We start from the raw sequence: 13,727 nt of genomic DNA, 5'->3' as shown, positions 1-13,727 counted from the left end.
GAAACGGGAGCTTGTGACAGTTGAGTGGTGCTTATGGCTGTGAAGAAGAATGTGTGTTGTGAGTGAGCTCTGAGAGAGAGTTGAGGATTTGAAGGCATTTGTAAGGGGAAAGTAGTATGGCTAAGGTAAAAGTGTGGGAATGAGAAAAGAGAAAGGAGGGTAATAGGGAAGTGTGTACAGAAAGTCTGCCTGGTGTAAAGTGGCTGTTGGATGATTGATAAAGGGTAAAAGGAAAGAGATTGTTAGTGAAAAGGGGAGGGCTACAGATAAAGGGTGAATGGAAGAAAAAACCCAGTCTTAGGTGCAAAGGAGGGAAAAAGGAGGCTGTGGGGGTTTCTTCATATTAAATATTAAGGGAGAGGTGAAAAGAATGTTCACTGATTGAAGAGAGAGAGAGAGAAGAATCTTGAGCAGAGTGAGTGACAAGCTAAGCACCGCAGCACCCAGATAGGGAATTGCAGTACAGCTTAGGTGTTAGAAGGGAATATCTACTTAATTTATTTGGATTAGAGAAGTTGGCCACAGTATTGCAACATTGTTTAATATCCCTTGAAGGTTGCTGGCAATTTCAGGGAGAGAGGGTCTTGCTTTCCAATATTTTAGTTTTAAGAGAGAGGTGTAGGGAGAAGAACGGAAGAAGAAGAGAAATACCTCGATGATCCGGGCCCCAACGCAAGAAAGTGTTACAACTTTCAACATCAAACCAACAGCTAGTGACAGAAATCCCTAAAGGAGTAATTCTGGGGAAATAGAGAAAAAAGAGAAAACAATATACTTACCGTTGACAGCTTGAGTGGATGGGAGCAGTAACCTGAAAGAGGAGGAAAATAGACACAAGCATCAAATTCTTTTACTTGACAATTATTTAGTACTTAAGTTCTAACGTCTGATCTTTAAGTATCACATGAAATACTTAACTGATATTATCTGTGTTGACTGGAGCAAGTCCGACCTGTTAATAAATCAATAGACTAGATTTAATTTAGTTAAATGTTCATTTAAGGTAAAACCAGACATTACAAACTGTAAAAGTAGATGTTGTTGAAATTCTTGATAATAATATTTTTCTTGATTTCTAATTTCTTAAATAAACTAATCTTTGTATTATAAGATTGGATTGGATTCTTCCTGATCAGCATAATCCTATAATTAGTTTCTTTTCCTCCTGCCCCTGTTTCAGTGACGGGACGAGGTTAGTTTTTTGTGACCTGCTTCCCCCTGCTCCGGAGCTTGATGAACACTCTCCTGGCACGACTACGGACAAAGGAGGGTTGTCATCACTTATTTACTAAAGAAACATCCCTTCAGAGCGGGGAAGAGGGCTACAATTGGCGTAGTCGGCAGGATACTTGCCTAAATTAACAAGAACATTTGGGGTATGTGAGAGTACTTACTACAGTTTACCTTTAAGCAAGACTAGGGGCTGTTTATGGTGAAGAATGAACCGGAGGCTGCTGCTGACAAATAAAATATTTGGAAAAAAAAAAGGGTCTTGTGTGAGTGTCTCTCGGGGGGTCTTTTGTTCCTGGAGCAACACCCTAACAGAAGATGGAGGGAGAAGCTTCAGCGAGTCGGGCCGTCCCACAAATCATCACACACACAGTGAATCATTCCTCAAGACCGGAACAATGCCTGATTTCCAGGGGTTTCCGAGAAGTGCCGAAGATGTAAGTATAGAAGAATGGATAGACAAGATGACAACCAGGATGAGAATTATGAGAGTGCCCCAAGAAGACCAGGTTGAGGTGATCAGGGACCATCTCTGGGGAATAGCGTTGGATACAGTGAAGTATTCCTGCCTCGAGAATGTGCAGCGGAGGAAGTTTACAATCTGCTTAGGCAGGTGTTTGGCGACAAAGTTGCCATAGGACTAAGATCCAGGAATTTTATAATTGAGACAAAAAGAAGATGAGCCTATCTGTGTTTTTGGATACAAGCTCCAGGAAAAGCTTGAGGCCAGTCACCAAGAGAGGATCGCCGAAGAATCAGTAACCCGGACGAGACTTTAAAAGAACAATTCGTTATTGGCTTAAGATTGAAGGGCTGAAGAGGGAAATGGTTAAACGAAGCGGAAGACAATCCAGATTTGTCTTTTCCTGGGCTTATGCAGGCCGCCATTCGCTGGGCTGGTGAAGGAGTGGGTTAGTCCAGTAAAGCCCGCACCAAAGAAAATTTTACAGAGAACTCATGAAGAGGCCAGAGATTACCGTAGGCCGGACGTTTCGTCTGAGGAAGTGCTAATGCAGCAAATGTCCCAGATGTTCTCCAGACTTTGTCAGCGTCAGGAGGAGGAATGGAACAGGCAGAGAAGAGAACGAAGGTATATGAGACCGGCAAGTTTCCGTGGAGATTATGCGGGTTTTCCCCAGAATAGACTGGCCCGGACTAGTTCGGGGGAAGTGATTTGCTTCAGATGTCATGAACCAGGACATTTTGCCAGAGAGTGCTATAGCGAGAAAGTTAATCATTCATTCTCCTCCGGGGAACCAGTAAACTCCGAGAAACCAGGACCCAGTGGGGTGTTATCGAGAAATGAGAGACAGCGGGATGAGGCATCCTCAAACTAGATGCAAAGGTTTCTGGAAAATGAAGAGGCACCAGAAGAGAAATTGCTAGGGGAAAGGGCAATTGGAGCTAGTCCTTTGCTCAAGATTACAATTCAGGGAGTCGAAACCTTATGTACAGTTGACACCGGATCTAATGTGTCAACAATTCTTGCCAGTTTTTTTCTACAAAACTTTCCCCACACTGATCAGTTGCTGGACGCAAGTCAGCTTACCCTGATTGTTGTGAATGGAACGGAAACTCCCCGTTTTGGGATATATAGATGTGGATGTCAAATGTTTGGAACAGCTGGTACCATAACGATGTATTTTTGTTGTGAAGGACAATTTCCAAGATGGTAAAATCGAGGAAAAATCCGGTACAGGGAATTGTGGGATGAACGTGTTGCACACCTAGAAGGGTTGTTCAAAGACCTTTCAGCGTTCGTCCTGGAACCTGCCAAGATTTCGGGCATCCTGTCCCAGATTACTGAGAAGCGTGCGACCAGAGAGAAAGAAATGTACGGCCTTGTTAAGGTCCAAGGAAGTGTCGGGAAATTATCCCGGCGATGTCTGAGCTGATTATCTGGGAAAATGTCAACGTATCCGAGGGACATCAGGAGGATTGTTAGTGTCAGCATCCAGAAAAATTACCTGCCAGACAAAGTAATGGTGGCCAACACGCTAGTCACCCAGACCGGGGAAAACGTCCTTGTGAGAATGATCAATACCGGAGGTGCGGGATGTGATCATTCCGGGGAGATCTCAAATAGCAGAGATTCAACAGCCTGCTCAGATTCTGACTGAAGTGGAGTTCAATTTTTGATGAAAGAATGGAGGAGGTTAGGGAACATGAACTTCCTAAAGTAAAAGTTGATTGGGACAGTTGTCTTTGGAACAAGCAAGCCATTTGAAAAAGTTTTTTTGTGGAAGCATCGAGCTGTTTTTTCCACAAGTGATATGGATATTGGGTTTTCAAATCTGGTTTCCCATCAGATCATCACCGGAGAGTCGAAACCAATCAGACAGCCTTACTGGAGAGTTTCGCCACACATTTATGAGCAATTTAGGAGCATGTCAACGACCTTCTAAAACAGGGTATCCTGAGAAGAAGCCAAAGTCCTTGGGCTTCTCCCGCTGTTGAAATAAAAAAAAAGGACGGAAGTATTAGATTCTGTTGTGACTATAGGAAACTGAATGCTGTCACAATAAGAGATGCTTATCCGTTGCCCGGATTGATGAGTCCCTGGATGCACTTGGAAATTCACACAGGTTCTCATCTCTAGACATGACTTCCGGATATTTCCAGATGGGCATGCACCTGGGTGATATGGAGAAGACGGCGGTGATGACACCTGTGGGATTATTTGAGTGGACTAGAATGCCGTTTGGTCTCTGTAACGCCCAGCAAGTTTTCAAGATTGATGGAACGGTTCTTGCAGAGTACGTTTTTGATATTCTCCTTCTGTACCTGGATGACATCCTCATAGTTGCACCTACTTTCGATCAACACCTCGTGAGGCTGGAGCAAGTTTTCACACGCATGGAAAGACATGGCCTGAAACTCAAGCCGTCCAAGTGCCGAATGATGTGCCAGGAAGTCAGATTCCTGGGATACATAGTATCAAGTCAAGGAGTTTCAACAGATCTGGAAAAAGTGAGGGCACTTCGGGAGTGGAAAATTCCTACAACCAAGACTGAGGTTCGTAGTTTTTTGGGATTTGCGAGCTTCTACAGACGGTTTGTGTGGGATTTCGCACAAGTAGCTGCACCATTGCATGCTTTGACCGGAAAAACTGCGTCCGAGGGGTCAAAATTACCTTGGACTGAAGAGTGCCAGACTGCTTTTGAAGAATTGAAACAGAATATGTTGGCTGCCCTGATATTGTCGTATCCTATCTTCACGGAGCCTTTTATCTTAACAACGGATGCGAGTAATCGTGGGTTAGGGGCAATACTTAATCAAATGCAGGGCGGAGAAGAGAAGGTAATCGCTTTTGCAAGCAGAGGACTCAGGAAATCTGAGAGAAACTCGAATAATTATTCGGCCTTCAAGCTGGAGCTACTTGCACTTAAGTGGGCCACCACTGAAAAGATTAGGGAATACTTGATTTATAAGAAATTTGTACTCCGGACAGATCATAACCCATTAAAGTATCTGGATACGGTCAAGGTGCAAGCAGTAGAGCAGAGATGGTTGGCTCAGCCAGCGGAGTTGGAATTTACTGTGGAATATAGACCGGGAAAAGCATGCAGTGGCTGATGCTCTATCCTGTTTGCCCGGATAAAGAATGAACCGGAGTTGGATAGCAAAGAGTTGGAGAGAAGACTTCTTGAAATTTACCTGTGCTTGGATTACTGCTAAATACAAAAGGAGTGCGAAGGGAAAAAATAATAGCTGGAAGTGTAAGAGAATTCAGCCAGAAATACGGAATTCGGAGATTTTAAAGGAGCAAAGTGGGGATAGCACTCTGAGAAGCGTAATAACTTGGCTGGAAGAAAATCATACCGCGGAAAGGGAAGAATTGGACATCATTGAGAAGAAAGCCTTATGGAAACACAGAGAAAGGCTGTGTGTCAAGGAGGGTATTTTATTCAGGAAATTTGAAGACTGCCATACCGGAAGAGATGAGCTGCAAGAGGTGGTGCCTGGCACGTTGAAAGAACAGATGCTGACCATTTACCATGATAGGATGGGGCGTTATGCAGCGAAGACCATCTTTAAAAATTTAAGGAAAGGTTATTTTTGGATCAATATGAAAAAAGATGTGATCAATTGGTGCAGTAAGTATAAGAGCTGTTGCATCTCGAAAGTTCTTTTTCCACGAGAGAGAGCTGAACTGGGATGTTTTAGAGTGATACGTCCGCAAGAAGTCCTGGCCATCGACTATACGATGTTGGACAGGGACAGTGGGGGGTATGAAAATGTACTAGTAACGACAGATATGTTTTCCCATTTTACAATTGCGGTGCCGATCAGAAATCAAACTGCAAAGTCCACAGCCAAGATGTTGATTAGTAGGTGGTTTACGGTGTACGGAGTGCCGGAAAGGTTGTATTCTGACCAGGGGCCGGCCTTCGAATCGCAGCTGATCCAGGAAATATGTAGCTGGTACGGGATCAAGAAGACGCAAACTTCTCCATATCACCCCCAGGGTAATAGCAGGTGCGAGAGATATAATAGAACGCTTCATCAAATTCTTCGTACATTCCCGCCTGAGAGAAAAAGAAATTGGTCCAAATATTTACCGGAAGTCAACCAGATTTACAATAGTTCAGTACATCAGGATACTGGATTTACACCGGTGTACCTATTCCTAGGAAGAGAAAGTTTATTACCTCATAAGGAACTAGTGTGCAGATATGAAGAGGAAATTGAAGATAATGTTAAAGATTTGGGAGAATGGACCAAGGCACACAGAGCCAGACTAGAATTCACTGAAGATCTGGCCAGATGAACCGCGGAATTCCAATTTGAGAAAATGAAGAGGCAATTTGATAAGAAAGCGGGTGCGGAGCAACTCCATGTAGGAGACTGGGTGTTGCTTCGGGAATGGGGATTCCGCGGGAGGCATAAATTACAAGACCTGTGGGAAGAACAGCCTTACAATGTTATACAGATTTGGGGTGAACACTCTAATGTAATAAAAATACAAAATAGGGAATACGGAATGAAGATAGTGCACGAGATGCACTAAAGAAATATAATTTGGAGGTGGTAGTACAGGAAACGGATTTGTTACAAAACCAGAGTAAAGAAAAATTTGAAAGGGTTGGGTTATTCAATAAAGAAAAAGTGTTGAAAGAAAAAGGGTGTGAGTACATAATATATACAGAATTTTTTGTGAATCCAGACTGTGGGTCGATTGGGCAAGAGAAGATGGGGGAAGTAAGAAGTTCGAGCAGAAGCACTAAAGGAGTTTGCTCTTCATACTTAAAAGAAAACTTCATTTTAAGTTAAATTGTAAACAAGATAGAATGTATAAATTGGGGACATTCTTCAGTAAATGTGAGTCCAGTAAAACTGACAAGCAAAGACTGTGGCCATAATTGGAAACTATTATAAAATATTGCAGTCAAAGTTGTCCGTTTAAAAAAAATACAAGTTTTAGTGAAAACTTTTTGCTCAATTGATTGAGTTAAGAATCCCAAATTAGGAAACTGTGTTTGATTGATTAAATGAATGGTTTGCCCAGTTGATAAGACTAGGGGCAATGTTTAGTCAGTAGTATGTTTGGGATATGGAAGGTTGGGTACAAGTTAGAATACAGATTATTTGGTGGGGGAAGAGTATGTTTGGTTGAAAGTTGGGAATGTTTGGGGTATGAATGTGAATATTGAGGACAATATTCGATTTTAAATGCCGGGCGAATGTAACATAGGGGTTTTAAGGAAAAAAAAAAGTTTTTTTGTTTACTTACCTGAGCAGCAGAGGCTTTGGGAATCTGGGTATTGTGGCCATGGGTATGGGCCGTTTCGGGGGGCTGGGCCTGGCAGGAGCGCTGGTGGATAGTGCTGTTATTCTGGGGCTTAGGGTGAGGGGAAGGAGAGGTACAACGTATGAGAGGCTGCCAGGGGGAGAAGGAAAGCAGCGACGCGTTTTTTTCGGCTCCCGGGAACGGTTGGACACATTCCCGGGAGTGAAGAGACTTTTGGGCTTGTCGGGGCCATTCGGAGGTAGTCGTGAGGCTGTGGTGGAGCAGCTGATGACGGCATTGTGGAGGCGAGTTGGCGGGTTTTTGGGTGAGGGGGAGCCGGTTCTGGGCAGAGGAGGCGTGTGACGGGCCGGAAAGGTTGTGGGGGTGTGTCGGGGGTGCGCACATGCGCACTAATTGTTTTTTTTTGCAGGAGCTCCGGTGAGGCCTTGAAGCCTGGGCCTCGATTTTTGAGCCGGAGCTCTGCGAAAATGCCGGTTTTTGGGGCTGTTTTTATTTTGGCTCCGTTTTGGGACACAGACGAGCGGGACCGGAACCGAGGGCAGGCGTCGAGTGTGGAGAAAATCTACTATAAGGTAAGGGGTTTTTAAACCCGAAATTTTTATTTATTAATTTTTATTTTTATTATTTTTTTTTATGAATTTTAAGTTTACATTTATGCAAATACATAAATCATAGAACTTACAAGAACAAAAAATATTAAAGTAATAATTATAATAACCAAGCAATGTTATATAATTTCAATTTAGTCCACATTAAAGGAGATCCAAGAAACAGGAACTAATAATATCACAATTAGAGAAATATCTAAGGGATGGAAGGGATTAGAGTTAGCGCAGCCGATTTAGCATTCGAACCAGGGTTAAATGTCAAGTCACTCTTTACTCACAATAAATTCAAGCAACTTTCTCGGGTCAAGAAATATATAATTATTGGATTGAAAAGAAATATAACATTTACAAGGAAATTTAAGTATGAAGGTCCCTCCCAACTGGAAGACCCTTCCCTTCATCACTAAAAAGTCTTTTCTTCGTTTTTGTGTGTCTCTTGAGAGATCAGGAAAAACTTGTATTTTAGAACCCAGGAAAGGAGTACCAATGTGCCGGAAAAAAAGTCTAAATATATTATTTCGGTCTAGCTCTAGAGCAAATGATACCAGCAACGTTGTCCTTTCAGTAATAACCTCCAGTGAACTCTCAAGAAATTGAGCCAAATTTAAATCAGGTTGAGTTACTTCCCGTTCCTGTACTTGAAATGTAGAAAACCTTAGTTAATGGAGGAAAATTATCTGGGGGATATCCCTAGTATTTCAACAAGATATTTTCTTAACATTTCTTTAGCAGGAACTAAGGGAGATTTAGGAAAATTCAAAAAACGCAGATTACATCTTCTCAATTGGTTCTCCATGTACTCAATTTTTCTTTTTTTGGAGGTTATTATCCTTAATGAGAGCTACCTCAGTAGTTTTAACTGATAGTACCTCGTTTTCTATGGAGTCCATCCTGGTAGTCTGCTCCGTCACTTTTCCCGATAAAGCATTGTGTTCTTGTGATAATTCCGCCACTTTTCCGCCAAAAGAAGCTACAATTTGTTGTAACGAGGCATCCAAACCCTGAATCTTTTCCCATATGGAATTTGTAGTGGCAACGGAAGATCTAATCATCTCCTCAAGACTCGTAGAGGTTTCGCCCACAGGCGGGGGCAGTCGAACTGCCATACCCGCCCGACTCGATGTTTCCACCGGCGAAGATGTGGCTACGGGGTCTCCACGAACAGTTGCTGGGGCACCACTTCCGGGATCCACAGCCGGCTGCTCCCACCGCGCCATCATATCTCCTCCCGGCCTTGGGGGTGTTGTCGTAAGAGGGGGGCTCAATGTTATCCCCTCTACGCTGAGGTCCAATGTTTCCAGAGGGCCCCTCGAAGCGTCAACTCGAGTCCCCGGAGGCAGCATACCCGACTCTTCTAGAGTCAACTGTCGGGTAGAAGAGGGATTCACCTTGCCTGTGGAGGTAGGCAAATTAGGTTTTCCTTTTCGCTTCCCCATAATATTATGGAGAAGTTTTCACATCCTTCCCGACCGCCATCTTGGATCTCCTCATTTATTAATTTTTAAATTGTGAATATTGGGATTTTTATTTTTTAAAAATCAGGGGTTTGTTGAATTTAAATTTTATTTTCGGATTTCGGGTCGGGGAATTTTTTGTGATTTTTCTGGTATATTAGTTTTTGATTTTTAATACTTTTAGGGGGTCTTTTAGAGGGTGGGGCTGTTTTGAAGGGGTTAAGAGTTAGGGGGCTAAATTCGACGTAGTGGATAAAATGGTAGGTGTTTGAAATTTTAAAGTGAGTTTTGAAATTTTGGGGATTTTTAAGGGGATGTTAGAGGGGTAAGTGTTTGGGCGGACATTTAATGGGGTTATTTTTAAACTTTAAAATGTGGTTTGAAAGAGGATGAGAAGTTTAATATGTGTGGAAATTTTGGGGTAATTAGGGGTGTTATAAGGGGTGATTTTGGTTAGTTAAAGGTAATTTCCATTGACTTTAATGGGTTTCAGTTTTAAAAAAATGGAGATTTTGCACTGCTGGCCAGAATTCCGCCGGTCAGCAGTGGAATTTGGAATATTGAAAATGGTCAGGGATTGGCTGCGGGGGTTTTGGAACGCAAGCCAAAGCTGGGTAACCAAGGTAACCGGTGAGTGGGCAGTTGGCAAAGCGAGATTGATGGTCAGAGAGAGTGGAGGTGCTGTGGAGGTGTTGGCAGTGTGGGAAGTGTTTTAGGGGTAAAAGTTAAAATATTGGGAAACATTTTGAGGTGATTGATGGTGGATGAGTGTAAGGTGTGTGAAGAAGGTGAGATTTGCAGAATAAGTTTTACAAATTTTGGGGGTTTGGGAGAATTGGTGGAAAGGGTAGAAATTAAGGGGAATTTGTTAAGGGGGTGTTATTAGGGCACTTGTAGTAGGGACTGAATGAGTATTTGGGTAGGGGTTTAGGGATAAATTTAAGGGTCTATCCCAGGGAAGCGGTGCCTTAGCCTAGGGGATAGTGGATTGGAATGAGGGGTTGGAAAAAGTGATAAAAGGTTGTGTGAGAGTAATTGTGAGAGTGGGACTGTCAATCTCTCTCAACATATGTTCAGGGAAACCAAAAATATAGTATAGACCTGGAAGACAGGGTATATTTAGTTAATTATATTAAAAAAAAATAGTTGGCCACAGTTTTTGAAGTACAATCCCTATAGAGTTCCAGTTCAAAGCAAGTAGAGAGGGTTTTGCCTTCATTTAATATATTAAGGGGCAGGTGTAGGAAGAAGATTCCAGAAGAAAGAACACCGGATGACATCAAGGAAGACCGGATGACATCAAGGGCCCCTCCGCAAGAAAGACTTCAGCAGACTGAAGCGAAGATCGAATGCAGCTAAGTTACGTTGTTGGGAAGTGAAAGAAAGGAAATTTAAAGAGAATTTAAAGAAAAGAGAGAGAGAGACACAAACACACACACACAAAGTATACTTACCTTATTTCCTTCAGTGAGAAGGGTGGGCTGTCCTTGGAGTCCTGAAAGGAAAGAAAGCCAAAGAATCAAACTCAGGAAGTTAATAGACAGGATGGAAAAATACTTAAAGTGATAGAGACTGCTGGTATTAAATTATACTTATCTGAGGTTGGGTACGACCTGAAGGGAAGAGAGGGGTTTCTAAAAGTGAAAAGAGAATTAAACTAAGTACAGTATCTTAGGAACATGATTATCTGTAAACTGATTTATAGTAAATATTTGCATTAATTGTTACAAGTTTAGTTATTTTCGTTGCTGTGTTTGGAAAAGGGAAAAAAGTGTTTAAAATAAAATTGTTTCATTGTTTTAAAAGTTAATTCTGTTGGTTTTGGTTAATTTGAGTAAGTATCCAACTTAGTTTATTTTCCTCTCACACTTTTTGAAAATGTGAGTTGTGGTTAGTGACACTGCATCATCCCCTGAGTTCTGTGAGGTACCTGACACTGATCACGACTATTATCAACTGATATTGGGTAACTCACCCCGAATACAACGGAGTGCAGGAGGATGGTGACAGTAAGCAAACTTGACCGTGAAGCATACATCGGTGCCGCTGTTCTGCACCTTTAAATATAAGCTTTTCAATTATTTTTTTGGAAGGCTTATATTTAAGCACAAAAACAATGTGTGCTTTTGCTTTTAGGTTTGCTCGGACTCACGCATATTTATTTCTCAGTACCGGAACATATAGGCTTGCACGGGCTTTCTTCCGCTTCCAAAAGAAATCAAAATGGGCAGATTTTAAACTGGAAATCAAAAGAAATCGTCTCTTCAAACCTTCCATTGCCAGGTCCAAACTGGTGTTATTTTTCCAGTAGTAAGAGCAGGGTTAGTTTGTGCGCTGTTCTCTGATAATTGGGAAGGCATAACATATGTTTGACTTAATTTAAATACAATTTGTGGCCATCTTTGCCAAGCATGTTGTTCCCACGCTAAAGCCCTCTAAGCATTCCATGCAGATTTATATGTGTACTATTCCTGTGTTAATTGGCCTTACTGCCAGCAGTAGATTTTGAGAATTGACTTGCTGGTTTTCTGCATAAATGAGAAAATTTGATTATAAGGGGGGCGTGATCAAGATGGCGCTGTCACGGCGAGTGCAGTAAGTCGGTCTGAGAGTTTGCTCCAACTAAATCCCGGTTTTCCTCCTCCGATATGCCACATACTAAGAGAAAGGGGATTGTTAGAGCCTTACCCTCCCCAGCTTGCACATCTTCCCCGAGGCAGCGAACACTGGACGGATTTGCGGTCCGGTGTCCACCAGGAGAAACCAGAGTTGAAGACCCGCTAGACGCTGGGGCAGGGAGCCCAGCATCATTGGGACATAAGAAGTGAGACAGATTTTATGAGTGTCTTCTAGGACGGTGTTTCTCAATTTCTTCAGGTGAGTACCTGAGCTTCGATCTGTCTCTCTCCCCTTGCCATGCAACATGTCCTTGCTTTCTCTCTCTCTCCCCTCTGCTATGCAGCTTCTCCTCACTTTCTCTCCCCTGCCAAATCTCTTTCCTGCTGTGTCTGTTCCCTCCCCTGCATCCAGCATCATCCCTTCTCTGTCCATCTTTTCCCCTCATGCATCATTGCCTTGCCAACCCTCTATCTCTCACTCCCAACTAACCTCATCCAATATGGCCCTGTCTCTCTCTCTCTCTCTCTCTTTTTCACCCCTCCCTCTTACCCTCTTGTTGCCTTCCTGATCAGCTGCAGTGGTGGTAGCAGCAGTAAAAATAGGTGAGACCAGTGATATGCTGGTAAATGTTTAACAACAGGCTTTCTCCCCGGTCCCCCTCTGCGCCCCCCCCCCAAATTGCAGAGATGGCTATAGCCGGGGAAAGAGCCTGGGGGGGGGGGGGGGGGGGCAATGCATTACTCCAGGAAAAAAAATTAAATGATCCCAGGTTCCAATCTAATTCATGTTTAATATGCGATAAAATGCCATAAATAAGTAAATAAATATAAACTTTTAATGTTGAGCACCTGATTCTCAAAGTGAACATATTCAAAACACTATAATGAAAATAAAATGATTTTTTCTACCTTTGTTGTCTGGTGAGTTTGTTTTTCTGATCATGCTGGCTCAGTATCCGATTCTGCTGCTATCTGTCCGCTTAACTCCGTTTCCAGGGCTTCATTTCCATTTATTTCTTTCCTTTCCTCCTTTCTTCTTCATTTCTGGTCCTCCGCAGACTTAACTTGTGGATCCAGCTTCTGCCTATTTTCTTCATCCATGTGCAGTTTTACTCCCTTCTTCCTCATCTCATTTCCTTTCTCACTCTTCTCTCCCCTCCATCCATGTCCAGCATTTCTTCTCTCTCCCCTGCCCTCCCCTCCATCCACCAATCTTCAGCGACCCTCCTCTCCTTCCACCCATGCCCAGCGACTCCCTTCTCTCCCCCTGTCCCCCTCCTCCAGCCACCCATGTCCAGCGACTCCCTTCTCTCCCCTTGCCCCCCTCCTCCAGCCACCCATATCTAGCGACTCCCTTCTCTCCCCTTGCCCCCCCCTCCAGCCACACATGTCCAGCGACTCCCTTCTCTCCCCTGCCCCCCTCCTCCAGCCACCCATGTCCAGCGACTCCCTTCTCTCCCCTGCCCCCTCCTCTAGCCACCCATGTCCAATGACTCTTCTCTCCCCTGCCCCCCCTCCAGTCACCGAGGTTGTCCAACGGATGCTTCAGGGCAGGCAGGAAAGATCCCCAGTCTTTCCTGCCCGCTGCCGGTGTTGTCTCTTCCCCACTGCCGGATCGCTATTCAAAATGGCTGCCAAGACTTACAAGGGCGGCCTCCAAGACTTCAGCAGAAGTCTCGTGAGGCCGCCACTGGAAGTCTCGGCGGCCATTTTTAAAGAGTGATCCTGCAGCGGGGGGAGGGTCAGCACCAGCAGCGGGCAGGCAAGACTGCCTGCCACAAAAAATTTGCTGGACAAGGGAGGGAACGGACCCTGTAGGAGGGAGGGAGGAGGGAGAGCTGGCTTGCCCTCAGGAACAACCAGCTCGCAAGTTGGTAAAAAATTTAACAACCAGCTCTTGCGAGCCGGCTCCAGCACCTTTCCCAGCACATGTCACAGCTAGGTTTGCTAGCCCTGCCCTCTCTGAAGTAAACCTCCCGCATTGGAGGGGTGGAACTGGAGGAGCTAGCAATGGCATGCGCAGGGAAAGAATCCTACATTTTTTCTTCTGTTTTTATAGCTGACA

This window comes from Microcaecilia unicolor, chromosome 2 (assembly GCF_901765095.1).
Source record: "Microcaecilia unicolor chromosome 2, aMicUni1.1, whole genome shotgun sequence".
NCBI lineage: Eukaryota > Metazoa > Chordata > Amphibia > Gymnophiona > Siphonopidae > Microcaecilia > Microcaecilia unicolor.
Note: the sequence above shows the minus strand (reverse complement) of the source record.